Source organism: Oncorhynchus nerka, linkage group LG17 (genome assembly GCF_034236695.1).
Source record: "Oncorhynchus nerka isolate Pitt River linkage group LG17, Oner_Uvic_2.0, whole genome shotgun sequence".
Lineage (NCBI taxonomy): Eukaryota > Metazoa > Chordata > Actinopteri > Salmoniformes > Salmonidae > Oncorhynchus > Oncorhynchus nerka.
Genome location: NC_088412.1, coordinates 13,408,915 through 13,423,166, shown reverse-complemented (window position 1 = coordinate 13,423,166; position 14,252 = coordinate 13,408,915). Strand labels below are relative to the sequence as shown.

At 39.4% G+C, this 14,252-nt stretch overlaps 5 non-coding genes and 2 pseudogenes across 5 annotated transcripts; all 7 read left to right on the top strand.

The window, feature by feature from the left end:
- The first annotated feature begins 36 nt into the window (after positions 1-36).
- On the top strand, positions 37-252 carry LOC135561486 (small nucleolar RNA U3). The gene has a single exon (XR_010459504.1). It is a non-coding gene; the product is annotated as a small nucleolar RNA U3 (small nucleolar RNA).
- Positions 253-1,036: 784 nt separating this feature from the next.
- On the top strand, positions 1,037-1,252 carry LOC135561470 (small nucleolar RNA U3). The gene has a single exon (XR_010459489.1). It is a non-coding gene; the product is annotated as a small nucleolar RNA U3 (small nucleolar RNA).
- A 787-nt stretch (positions 1,253-2,039) lies between these two features.
- Positions 2,040-2,255, top strand: LOC135561519 (small nucleolar RNA U3). The gene has a single exon (XR_010459537.1). It is a non-coding gene; the product is annotated as a small nucleolar RNA U3 (small nucleolar RNA).
- A 781-nt stretch (positions 2,256-3,036) lies between these two features.
- Positions 3,037-3,252, top strand: LOC135561502 (small nucleolar RNA U3). The gene has a single exon (XR_010459520.1). It is a non-coding gene; the product is annotated as a small nucleolar RNA U3 (small nucleolar RNA).
- Positions 3,253-3,985: 733 nt separating this feature from the next.
- LOC135561479 (small nucleolar RNA U3) lies at positions 3,986-4,208 on the top strand. The gene has a single exon (XR_010459497.1). It is a non-coding gene; the product is annotated as a small nucleolar RNA U3 (small nucleolar RNA).
- A 1,389-nt stretch (positions 4,209-5,597) lies between these two features.
- LOC115145537 (small nucleolar RNA U3) lies at positions 5,598-5,789 on the top strand (annotated as a pseudogene).
- A 2,436-nt stretch (positions 5,790-8,225) lies between these two features.
- On the top strand, positions 8,226-8,414 carry LOC115145538 (small nucleolar RNA U3; annotated as a pseudogene).
- The last annotated feature ends 5,838 nt before the right edge of the window (positions 8,415-14,252 follow it).

Sequence of the window (14,252 nt, the reverse complement as noted above, 5' to 3'; positions counted from 1 at the left end):
AAGATGCTCCACCTTGATCACAACAACTTATGCACCAAGACTATACTTTCAGGGATCATTTCTATAGTGCTTTACTTGAGAAATGTGTGTCTAAAGTGGTAGATCTCGCTATCCATGATGACGATTCAAGATATTCCCGTTCAGAGCATGAATCTGGTGGTTAGAAATGACTTTGCTCATTTTTCTTCCACCTTTGATGACTGTTCCTTGTTCTTCAATGAACGTGGATGAAGGGAATATGTTCTGAGTGGATGTTAACCATGTACAATAAAAACTACTGAAATGTCTCCCAAATCCTTATTGTTAGTAAAATAAAATCTCTTGAATCAGTCCTGAGACCCCAGCAATAATCTTTTCAGTTTTCTGGCTTTCGTTGATCTCCATGTCCAGCCCTTATATTTTGCTTCAAAATGAGGTGTTTTAAACATTTTCCTTTCAGGACAACCTTTGACCTTCATACGTAGAAGAACCTTGTACTTTCTAACAACTTTTATGTAGCTTGTGAGCATCATAGAGCAAAACATGTTACATGTGCATGTTCTATAGAGTCTCAGCTTTTCATAGATAGCTTTTAGTAGTTTGTAATTCAAACCATTCTGACTCTACAGATGTTTTTGTAAAAAAGACCGGGCCTGGGCACCTTCGGAATCCATCTTTGTCTCACAAACACAGCTCTATCTCAGCCCCGTTAATCACACAGACTAACTCTTGGTACCACTGGATGCGGAAGACAAAGACAAATCTGATGGTACAACCCATACGTCTATAGCTAAAACACACAATGTTTAAACGGGGGTAGACTTCAACAAAAATAACCGGCTTTGAAATATGGATGGCTGTCCACCAACATTAGGTCATATTTTACCTGTTGGCAACCAGCATCGTTGACCATATTTCTCATTTGAGGAACCTAGCAATTCTCCATAATTAACATAATTTGATTGCAACAACTGTTGATGCTGAGAATGCAACACAAACCGGTGGTGCAAATGCTCTTTTCAAGATGCTCCACCTTGATCACAACAACTTATGCACCAAGACTATACTTTCAGGGATCATTTCTATAGTGCTTTACTTGAGAAATGTGTGACTAAAGTGGTAGATCTCGCTATCCATGATGACGATTCAAGATATTCCCGTTCAGAGCATGAATTTGGTGGTTAGAAATGACTTTGCTCATTTTTCTTCCACCTTTGATGACTGTTCCTTGTTCTTCAATGAACGTGGATGAAGGGAATATGTTCTGAGTGGATGTTAACCATGTACAATAAAAACTACTGAAATGTCTCCCAAATCCTTATTGTTAGTAAAATAAAATCTCTTGAATCAGTCCTGAGACCCCAGCAATAATCTTTTCAGTTTTCTGGCTTTCGTTGATCTCCATGTCCAGCCCTTATATTTTGCTTCAAAATGAGGTGTTTTAACATTTTCCTTTCAGGACAACCTTTGACCTTCATACGTAGAAGAACCTTGTACTTTCTAACAACTTTTATGTAGCTTGTGAGCATCATAGAGCAAAACATGTTACATGTGCATGTTCTATAGAGTCTCAGCTTTTCATAGATAGCTTTTAGTAGTTTGTAATTCAAACCATTCTGACTCTACAGATGTTTTTGTAAAAAAAAAGACCCGGGCCTGGGCACCTTCGAATCCATCTTTGTCTCACAAACACAGCTCTATCTCAGCCCCCGTTAATCACACAGACTAACTCTTGGTACCACTGGATGCGGAAGACAAAGACAAATCTGATGGTACAACCCATACGTCTATAGCTAAAACACACAATGTTTAAACGGGGGTAGACTTCAACAAAAATAACCGCCTTTGAAATATGGATGGCTGTCCACCAACATTAGGTCATATTTTACCTGTTGGCAACCAGCATCGTTGACCATATTTCTCATTTGAGGAACCTAGCAATTCTCCATAATTAACATAATTTGATTGCAACAACTGTTGATGCTGAGAATGCAACACAAACCGGTGGTGCAAATGCTCTTTTCAAGATGCTCCACCTTGATCACAACAACTTATGCACCAAGACTATACTTTCAGGGATCATTTCTATAGTGCTTTACTTGAGAAATGTGTGACTAAAGTGGTAGATCTCGCTATCCATGATGACGATTCAAGATATTCCCGTTCAGAGCATGAATTTGGTGGTTAGAAATGACTTTGCTCATTTTTCTTCCACCTTTGATGACTGTTCCTTGTTCTTCAATGAACATGGATGAAGGGAATATGTTCTGAGTGGATGTTAACCATGTACAATAAAAACTACTGAAATGTCTCCCAAATCCTTATCGTTAGTAAAATAAAATCTCTTGAATCAGTCCTGAGACCCCAGCAATAATCTTTTCAGTTTTCTGGCTTTCGTTGATCTCCATGTCCAGCCCTTATATTTTGCTTCAAAATGAGGTGTTTAAACATTTTCCTTTCAGGACAACCTTTGACCTTCATACGTAGAAGAACCTTGTACTTTCTAACAACTTTTATGTAGCTTGTGAGCATCATAGAGCAAAACATGTTACATGTGCATGTTCTATAGAGTCTCAGCTTTTCATAGATAGCTTTTAGTAGTTTGTAATTCAAACCATTCTGACTCTACAGATGTTTTTGTAAAAAAACCCGGGCCTGGGCACCTTCGAATCCATCTTTGTCTCACAAACACAGCTCTATCTCAGCCCCGTTAATCACACAGACTAACTCTTGGTACCACTGGATGCGGAAGACAAAGACAAATCTGATGGTACAACCCATACGTCTATAGCTAAAACACACAATGTTTAAACGGGGGTAGACTTCAACAAAATAACCGGCTTTGAAATATGGATGGCTGTCCACCAACATTAGGTCATATTTTACCTGTTGGCAACCAGCATCGTTGACCATATTTCTCATTTGAGGAACCTAGCAATTCTCCATAATTAACATAATTTGATTGCAACAACTGTTGATGCTGAGAATGCAACACAAACCGGTGGTGCAAATGCTCTTTTCAAGATGCTCCACCTTGATCACAACAACTTATGCACCAAGACTATACTTTCAGGGATCATTTCTATAGTGCTTTACTTGAGAAATGTGTGTCTAAAGTGGTAGATCTCGCTATCCATGATGACGATTCAAGATATTCCCGTTCAGAGCATGAATTTGGTGGTTAGAAATGACTTTGCTCATTTTTCTTCCACCTTTGATGACTGTTCCTTGTTCTTCAATGAACGTGGATGAAGGGAATATGTTCTGAGTGGATGTTAACCATGTACAATAAAAACTACTGGGATGGATGGTCCCAAATCCTTATGAGTTTAAAATCTCTTGAATCAGTTTTGAGACCCCAGCATAATCTTTTCCAGTTTTCTGGTCTTGAATGTCCAGCCTTGATATTTTGCTTCAAAATGAAGGTTTTAATGGCATTTTGGTTTCAGTCAACCTTTGACTTTATAAGAAGAACCTTGTAAACAACTTTTATGAGCTTGAGCATCATAGAGCAAAACATGTGACCATGCATGTTCGATAGAGTCTCAAGATTCTTAGATAGCTTTTAGTAGTTTGTAATTCAAACCATTCTGACTCTACAGATGTTTTTGTAAAAAAGATCCGGGCCTGGGCATCTTCAGGGAATCCATCTTTGTCTCACAAACACAGGGCTGCCTTTATCTCAGCCCCGTTAATCACACAGACTAACTCTTTACCACTGATGCGTGAAAAGATCTTTGGTCATTCAGGGTGTTAGCTAAAACAGGATTTGGGGAGAAGTTTATAAAATGGATCCGTACTTTGAAATGTGGATGGGGTGTCCACCAAAATTAGTCATATTTTACCTTTTGACCAGCTCGTCTGGGGTCAGGCAGGATGCCCACTTCTCCTAATTCATACTGTACATGGAGCAACTGGGATGCTGAGAATTAGGGCAGACACAGGGGTGGAAGGCTTTTGATCCCTGGAAGATGGGCTCCACCTTGATGACAACAACTTATGCACCAAGACTATACTGTTGTGCAAGGATCATTTCTATAGTGCTTGACAAGAAATGTGTGTCTAAAGTCCCTAGATCATCTTCCATGATGACCATTTGGGGAACCCGAAGATAGTTCTGAACGTTCAAGTCTTGAAGATGGCGGTTAGAAATGATTTGCCTGGGGGTTTCTCCACCTTTGATGAGGGGCCCTTCAGAACGGATGAAGGGAATATTTCTGAGACCTGGATGTTCAGCATGTACGCTAAACTGGAACATGTCTCCCAAATCCTTATTGGTACAGAGGAAGCTAGCAATGTGGAAGGCTAGGTATTTGTCTTTTATGGGCAAAGTCCTGGTCCTAAAGGTGGATGTGTTGCTTCAAAATGTATTTGGCATACATCTACCCATTGCAGGACAACCTGAGGAGGCCTCTAGTGAGGCTTGTGTTTCAGTTTTATGTGGAGTGGCAGGTGCAGTGGGTCATGTTACAGGGCACGTTCATGATCTGTCCCATAGATAGCTTTTAGTAGTTTGTAATTCAAACATTTCTGAAGCTGGACTCAGATGTTTTTTCTTGTCCGGGAGGGCAGGTAGGGGGTCCATCTTTGTCTCACAAACACAGCTCTATCTCAGCCCCTTTCTTGTTAATCGGAGCAGCTCAGCTCTTGATACACCCGTCCGGTTACCAAATCCTGATGGGTGTTCTTCTCGTCTATAGGCGAAAACACGTAATGGTGTGGTCTTCAACAAAATCCTCGGGCGGAACAGCTGCCGTGGCACTTTAGGCCATGCGGCCAAGTGGCTGCGTGGCACCCAGAGGTTGAAGTTGCCCGAGTAGGTTTAGACCACAGGCACCTGTTACGAGGAGGTCAGGCAGGCAGGGAGTCCTGCGCCTGTAGCGGGCATCTCGTCAGTGGTCTGGGAGGGAGTGCAGGCGCGGGGCCTGGACAACGGGCTCAAGGACCTGAATTGGTTGAGCCTTCATAAGCGCTTGCCGGTATAGTTCCATCTTGTACCGGTATAGTTTGGTGCAATCCCCACCTGTCCACCTGTTCAAGATCCTCTTGTGGCAGGGAGGAGACTGTGCGCCATGTCTTTTGGGACTGTGCCTTGCCGGACTAGTCTGGGCTAGGGCACGGGTGATGCTAGGTGTGTTTAGGAGTGATTTTGTTTTGACATGGGCTAGGCTAGAAGAGGCGTAGGGAGAGCAAAGGGAACGGATAGGGACAGGTTTTTTCAGCTCTGGCTTCTCATGAGTCTCTTTAAAAGGGACTGTGGGAAGCCAGGAAGAATTTTGTCAAGACAGGGAGAGATTGGGGGTGGAAGGGATAGTGAGAAGGGTGGAAGGTGATTTGAGGGGAGGATGAAGAGGGAGGAGAGGAAGTGGGGGAAGCATGCGGCACGGGAGAGGTGGAAAGGGGGTTTAGGGCTGGGAGTGTTAGAGTGAGTTTGGTAAGGGATAGATTAGGGAAGGGGAGATAGGAAAGATAGGGAAAGGGTTAGGTATTGGTTAGGTATGACGGGGAGGGACGATGCTCCCCTGAGGTTTGTTTTTGTTTGGTGTTTGGTGATTTGGTTTTGTAAATAAAAGTAAGTAATTAAGAATGAATGATAGATATGATTTTGTAAAGTGTGAATGGTATTGATTGTAAATAAATTATTTTAACCACCTTGAGAAATGTGTGACTAAAGTGGTAGATCTCGCTATCCATGATGACGATTCAAGATATTCCCGTTCAGAGCATGAATTTGGTGGTTAGAAATTACTTTGCTCATTTTTCTTCCACCTTTGATGACTGTTCCTTGTTCTTCAATGTACGTGAATGAAAACTATACTTTCAGCGATCATGTTATTTATTTATTTACTATTTCAATGACTTATCAATGACCCAAAACTAGATCAGATCAGTTAATCCCTACCGTTGTGTCACTGAGTTGTCGTAATGCTTCAGCAAATGTACATTATCCTGGGGATGTTGGAATATCCAATGTAGGGTGACCTAATTTATGTCGCTCTAACTGCCCTGAATGCCTCTGCTGATTCTACAGCTATTGTATGCTGTAATTATGTGCCTTTGAACCAGAGTTAATCTGTTAGCCCTGAGGCGGTGTGCATCTCACCCTGCACTAACATAATTAAGATCAGCATGTCTACTTCTGCTAGGCTTCCCAGTAAACCAATGAAAATAATCAAACATCTCAGAACAGTGCTAAAAATAGCCCACATTAACATATGTAGTTTAAGAAACAAAGTTCATGACATCAAAAATTTGCTTGTAACAGATGACATTCATAATTTCTGAAAATCACTTAGATAATACCTTTGATGATACAGTGGTAGAAATACATGGTTATAACATCTACAGAAAATATAGAAATGCCAATGGTGGAGGTGTTGCCATTTATATTCAGAACCACTTTCCTGTAAATCTTAAAATGGTGCTCATGTTAAATAATATTGAAGTAATATTGTTACAAGTTCATCTTCCTCACCTAAAGGCCATTCTTGTGGGAAGCTGCTATAGACCACCAAGTGATAACAGTCAGTATCTGGATAACATTTGTGAAATGCTTGATAATATATGTGATATCGACAGAGAGGTATATTTTCTGGGTGATTTAAATATGGACTTGCTTTCATCAAACTTCACACTCAAGAAATAGCTTCAAACTGTAACTTGTGCCTGCAACCTGGTTCAGGTTATCAGTCAACCTACTGTATCAGGGTAGTTACAAACAGCACAGAAGTTAAATCATCAAACATTTTATTGATCACATCTTTACCAATTACTGCAGAAATTTGCTTTAAAGCAGTATCCAAATCCATTGGATGTAGTGATCACAATATAATAGCCATATTTAGGAAAACCAAAGTTCCAAAGGCTGGGCCAAATATACTGAATAGGAGGTCATACAATAAGTTGTGTAGTGATTGCTATGTTGTTGATGTAAAGAATATTTGTTGGTCTGTGGTGTGTAATGAGGCGCAACCAGACACTGCACTTGACATATTTATGAAATGTCTTATTCCAGTTACTAATAAGCATGCACCAATTAAGAAAATGACTGTAAAAACTATTAAATCCCCATGGATTGTAGAGGAATTAAAAAATTGAATGGTTGAGAGGGATGAGGTAAAAGAATGGGACATAAATCTGGCTGCACAACAGATTGGCAAACATACTGCAAATTGAGAAATCATGTGACTAAACTGAATCAAAAGAAAAATAAACTATATTATGAAACAAAGAAAAAAGATTCAAAGAATGATAGTAAAAAGCTTTGGAGCATCTTAAATAAAATTTCGGGCAAAAAGACAAACTCAGCTCCATCATACATTGAATCAGATGCCTCATTCATCACAAAAGCCACTGATATTGGCAATTACTTTAATTATTTTTTTCATTGGCAAGATTAGCAAACATAGGCATGACATGTGAGCAACAAATGCTGACACTACAAATCCAAATATAACTGATCAAATTATTTAGAATTTTGAAAAAAAAGGTATTGTTGTCTATTAACAATGACAAGCCACCCGGGTCTGACAACTTGGATGGAATAATAGCGGTCGATATTGCCACTCCTATTTGCAATATTTTCTATCTAAGCCTACTAGAAAGTGTGTGCCCTCAGGCCTGGAGGGAAGCAAAAGTAATTCAACTACGCAAGAATAGTTAAGCCCCTTGTACTGGCTCAAATACCACTGACCAATGAACCTGTTACCAACTCTTAGTAAACTTTGAGAACAGACTTTCAGCACGCTTATAGGGAAGGACATTCAATAAGCATGGCACTTGGCACAAATTATTGATGATTGGCTGAGAGAAATTTATGATAAAAAATTGTGGGAGCTGTTTTGTTAGACTTCAGTGCGGCTATTGACATCGATCATAGTCTGCTGATGGAAAAACGTATGTGCTATGGATTTACACCCCCTGCTATATTGTGGATAAAGATTTACCTCTCTAACAGAACACAGAGGGTGTTCTTTAATGGAGGCCTCTCCAACATAATCAAGGTAGAATCAGGAATTCCCCAGGGTAGCGTTCTAGGCCTCTTATTTATTTTTATACTAATGACATGCCACTGGCCCTGAGCAAAGCCAATGTGCCTATGTATGCGGATGACTCAACACTATACACATCAGCTACTGCAGCGAGTGAAATCACTGCAACACTTAAGAGCTGCGGTTCGTTTCAGAATGGATGGCAAGGAATAAGTTAGTCATAAATATTTCAAAAACAAAAAGCATTTTGTATTTAGGACAAATCATTCACTAAACCCTAAACCTCAACTAAATCTTGTAATGAAGAAATAATGATGAAGATTTTAGATATTCCTTTCAGAGCGTGTGTCGTGGCTAGGAGTGACTTTGCTCATTTTCGTTCCACCATTGACGACTGTTGCTTGTTCTTCAATGGGATTTGGATGTAGGGAACATGTTCTGAGTGGATGCTGATCATGTTAAAATAAATGAAAATAGCTGTTGACTCTGAGAATGCAACACATACCGGCGGTGCAAATGCTCTTTTCAAGATGCTCCACCTTGATCACAACAGCTGCTCCACCAAGATGATACATTCTATGATCGCTTCTACAGTTATTTACTTCAGAAATGTGTTTCTAAAGTGTTAGGTTCTGCTATCCGTGATGAACATTTAGGATATTCCTTCCAATACATGGATGTGGTTAAAGTGCTAAACCAATCAAAATGTATTTTAGATTTTAGATTCTTCAAAGTAGCCACCCTTTGACTTGATGACGGCTTTGCACATTTGGCATTCTCTCAACCAGCTCCACCTGGAGTGCTTTTCCAACAGTATTGAAGGAGTTCCCTCATATACTGAGTATGTGTTGGCTGCTTTTCCTTCACTTTGCGGTTCAACTCATCCCAAACCATCTCAATTGAGGTCGGGTGATTGTGGAGGCCAGGTCACCTGATGCAGCACTCCATCACTCTCCTTCTTAATCAAATAGCCCTTACACAGCCTGGAGGTGTGGTGGGTCATTATCCTGTTGAAAAGCAAATGATAGTCCCACTAAGCGCAAAGCAGATTGGATGGTGTATCGCTACAAAATTATGTGGTAGCCATGCTGGTTAAGTGTACCTTGAATTCTAAATAAATCACATACAGTGTCACCAGAAAAGCACCCACACACCACCTCCTCCATGCTTCACGATGGGAATCACCTACTCTGCGTCTCACAAAGACACAGCAGTTGGAACCAGAAATCTTACATTTGGACTCATTTGGACATACTTCCACCGGTCTAATGTCCATTGCTTGTGTTTCTTGGCCCAATCAAGTCTCTTCTTCTTACTAGTGTCATTTAGTAGTGGTTTCTTTGCAGAAAATCAACCATGAAGGCCTGATTCACGCAGCCTCCTCTGAACAGTTGATGCTGAGAGTTGAGATGTGTCTGTTACTTAAACTGTGGAAAGCATTTATTTGGGCTGCAATATCTGAGGCTGGTAAACTCTAATGAACTTATCCTCTGCAGCAGAGGTAACTCTGGTTCTTCCTTTCCTGTGGTGGTCCTCATGAGAGCCAGTTTCATTATAGCGCTTGATGGTTTTTGCGACTGCACTTGAAGAAACTTTCAAAGTTCCATCCCACCTTGTCACAACACAACTGATTGGCTCAAACACATTATGAAGGAAAGAAATTCCACAAATGTACTTTTAACAAGGCACATTTGTAAATTGAAATGCATTTCAGGTGACTGCCTTATGAAGCTGGTTGAGAGAATGCCAAGTGTGCAAAGCTGTCATCAAGTCAAAGGGTGGCTACTATTAAACATATTTAGATTTGCTAAACACTTTTTTGGTTATTACATGATTCCATATGTGTTATTTCATAGTTTTGATGTCTTCACTCTTGTTCTATGATGTAGAAAATAGTTAAAATAAAGAAAAGCCATTTAATGAGTAGGTGTGTCCAAACTTTTGACTAGTACTGTATGCCCACCAAAATGCAACTAAAATATTTTCAACAACTTTGGGCAAATTACTAGTGAACACATTGGCTTGCCTTCAATTTACGCTGCCTTGTTCAACAGAATAATTCTGGGATGGGTTACTGTGGAGCACTTTGTGACAACTGCTTATGTACAAAGGTCTTTATAAATATATTTGATTGATTGATTGATTGATTGATTGATTAAGTAAATTGAATTTGTTATGCACAATACAACCTATTGAAATAAGAAAAATGTTGTTTTTCTTTTCTTTTTAAATCTCCACATTTTAGAAACGAAGTGCAATTTGGTTTCAAATCACTTTTATTTAGTGGAAACTGTGCAGACTGGCCACGCATCTCATTTGGCACGTTCACCGCTTCTTATCGCCTGTTTAAAATACATCCACAGTACATAATAGAGCACTTAACGTGCCGTTGTCATAACCACAGAAAATGAACTGCCTATTTTAAATTCTGGACATGTTGCAGTGAGTGTTGTCTGAAAAAGTCTGACTAACTCTGAATCATAATATATCTTAAATTACGTCAAGACTAGAGCTAATTCTAATAAAATGTATATATATAAATAAATAAAATATATTTCTGAGACATTGCTTGACTTCAGATTACTAACTTCTGGACTATTTAGTCTTTGACTAATTAGATGAACTATGTGGCAGGTTGTTAAGACCTGAGGTTGCTTCAGAAGAATGGGATGGATCACAAAATGATTCAAATGTTCTATGCATGAGTGTTCTGTGCATGAGTGTTCTGTGCATGAATGTTCTGTGCATGTGTTCTGTGTATGAGTGTTCTGTGCATGAGTGTTCTGTGTATGAGTGTTCTATGCATGGGCACAGATTGGCAATCAAAACCAATGTTTTTAATTGCAGTGAATAAAAAATGAGACCATCACAGCATGCTTCTGCAACCGAGAGCCAATCATCAGTTGGGTATCCCAAACAATTTATGGTTTAGCCCGGATTTAGTCCCACTGGATTTGAATAATGAACCATTGAAAGGTGATTTCCGATTGAGCCGAAATATGCAGCGTTTATTGTTTATGTGGACAAAGCACGATCGGATTAAATCCCGGCCTTACGATGACTTTTGCTGAGCAGTAATGATGCTGAATGGTGCTGAATCCTAAAATAGGCCTATCATTGACATCTGGTTCTAAAAACTGGTATTGGAAATAGCTTGAATGAACATTCCTTGAATACTGCGAGAATGTGTAGGTGGGTAAAATAGTTGGGGTCAGACTAAAGCCTTATCCCTCTGGCTCATAACCATTTCCTGACTCAGTGGCAATGAACTTATAGTCAGAGCTCTGTCACATGTAACACAGAAATGACCAGTTACAAGTTACAAGGCAGAAACAGTACAATTTGTTTTTTTGTGTGTGAAAACTGACGACAATGAGTGGCCTGTAAAAAAAGTGTTACTTATTTGGGTGTCAATATGAATGTCACTCTCAGACTGTATATGGTATTTTTTGATATTTTAAGAGAAATTGTGCACCAATATGTCATTTTAAAAGCCTGCTATATTAAAGTAAGTGCCCTTTACTATAGACCACATAGAGAAGTCAATAAATCAGATTTTCAATATGAATAAAGACTTACTAAAGTACCAAAATTCAGCGTTTTGACATGTCCCTCTGTTAACCCCCAAAATACTTTGTTTTCACTATAAGTGTAAAGTCCTGGTTATTTTGTAGCTTTGACAAAGTCATTTCTGGAGATTTTAAGGTCAACCCTGTTACATAAACAGAATTCTCATTTTAATATGTTGAAACTTCTTTAAAAAAATGTTTTTAAAGAAACATTGAACATCTAATAGTTAAATAGTGGTTGAGCTGGTTCTACCGTTTTGGGTCATTTTCTGTGTTTCGTGATGGATAATTGAGAGGGTTGATTGAGCATAACATGTCAACTCTGTTACCCACAGATAGACGGGCTAGAAATGTTTCAACAATTGAAATGTTCAATTGCCACTCTCTGCTGCACACATAAAGACGTTGTTGCTGTATTAATAATACTCCCTGAATCCACGTGTTTGACATGGGAGAGGGGACCACTCACTTTATGATCAAACTTCATCAATGTAGCAGCAACAGTTATTTTTGGTCATCCTACTTTGATCTGGTTTCATCCAAATATCATATCATTTAATTAAAAACACGATTTTGACTGTACGGGACCATTTGACATGCGTGTTTTTTATGAAGTTGAACATGTGCTCCTTGTGACAGAATGTAAACATTATAATGAACAAAAAGATGAATGCAACACGCAACAATTTCATTGATTTTACTGAGTTACATGTCATATGAAGAAATTAGTCCATTTAAAAAAATTCATTAGGTCCTAATCTATGGATTTCACATGACTGGAAATACAGATACAATTGAAGTCGGACGTTTACATACACCTTAGCCAAATACATTTAAACTCCGTTTTTAACAATTCCTGACATTTTAATCCTAGTAAAAATTACATGTCTTAGGTCAGTTAGTATCACCACTTTATTTTAAGAATGTGAAATGTCGGAATAATAGTAGAGAGAATTATTTATTTCAGCTTGTATTTCTTTCATCACATTCCCAGTAGGTCAGAAGTTTGCATACACTCAATTAGTATTTGGTAGCAGTGCCTTTAAATTGTATAACTTGGGTCAAACATTTCGGGTAGACTTCTGCACGCTTCCCACAATAAGTTGGGTGAATTTTGGCCCATTCCTCCTGACAGAGCTGGTGTAACTGAGTCAGGTTTGTAGGCCTCCTTACTCAAACACGCTTTTTCAGTTCTTCCCACAAATTTTCTATAGGATTGAGGTCAGGGCTTTGCGATGGCCACTCCAATACCTTAACCCCTGTTGTCCTTAAGCCATTTTGCTACAACTTTGGAAGTTTACTTGGGGTCATTGTCCATTTGGAAGACCCATTTGCAATCAAGCTTTAACTTTCTGACTGATGTCTTGAGATGTTGCTTCAATATATCCACATAATTTTCCTCCTCATGATTCTATCTATTTTGTGAAGTGCACCAGTCCCTCCTGCAGCAAAGCACCCCCAGAACAAGCACCCCGTGCGTCAGGGCTGGGATGGTGTTCTTCGGCTTGCAAGCATCCCCCTTTTTCCTCCAAACATAATGATGGTCATTATGGCCAAACAGTTTGATTTGTTTCATCAGACCAGAGGACATTTCTCCAAAAAGTACAATCTTTGTCCCCATGTACAGTTGCAAACCGTAGTCTGGCTTTTTTACACCTCCAATTGACTCAAATTATGTCAATTAGCCTATCAGAAGCTTCTAAAGCCATGACATGGAATTTTCCAAGCTGTTTAACTTAGTGTATATACATTTCTGACCCACTGAAATTGTAATACAGTGAGTTACAAGTGAAATTATCGGTCTGTAAACAATTGTTAGAAAAAAAAAAGTAGAAAGCAGATGTCCTAACCGACTTGCCAAAACTATAGTTTAACAAGAAATTTGTGGAGTGGTTGAAAAATGAGTTTTAATGACTCCAACCGGAGTGTATTTAAACTTCCGACTTCAACTGTACACATCTATTGGTCACAAACTGTACCTTTAACAAAATGGGCCTCACAATAGGCCTCAGGAGCTCGTCACGGTTATTTTATGCATTCAAATTATCTTTGATAAAATGCAATTGTGTTCGTTAACTGTAGCTTATGACTGCCCATATCATAACCCCACAGCCAGTATGGAGCACTCTGTTGACAACGTTGACATCAGAAAACCGCATACCCACACGACGCCATACATGTGGTCTGCGGTTGTGACGCCGGTTGGGCGTACTGCCAAATTCTCTAAAATGACGTCGGAAGTGGCATATGGTAGAAAATTTAACATTCACTTCTCTGGCAACAGCTCTGGTTGACGTTCCTGGAGGTAGCATACCAATTGCATGCTCCCTCAAAACTTCAGACACCTGTGGCATTGTGTTGTTTGACAAAACTGCCCGTTTTAGAGTGGCCTTTAGTTTTCCCCAGCACAAGGTGCACCTGTGTAATGATCATGCCATTGTTACATTCCCAAGCAAGAAGGGGAACTAACAAAGAGTCACTGACAACAACAAAAACAAAACAGGTGGGGTTTTAGGGGGTGTATGTTGACTAGCAACTACAACTGGAACCAAAAACACTCACCATGAGCACCCAATACATTTGCCAAAGAAGAGACAAACAAAAGAAAAACCCACAACGAACTTAAAGAAAACAAAATCTGACAAATAAATGTTTTTCTAGAAATCAAATAGGGCACGCCAACTAAAGGCATTAACGCGCCCCATCTCTCAAG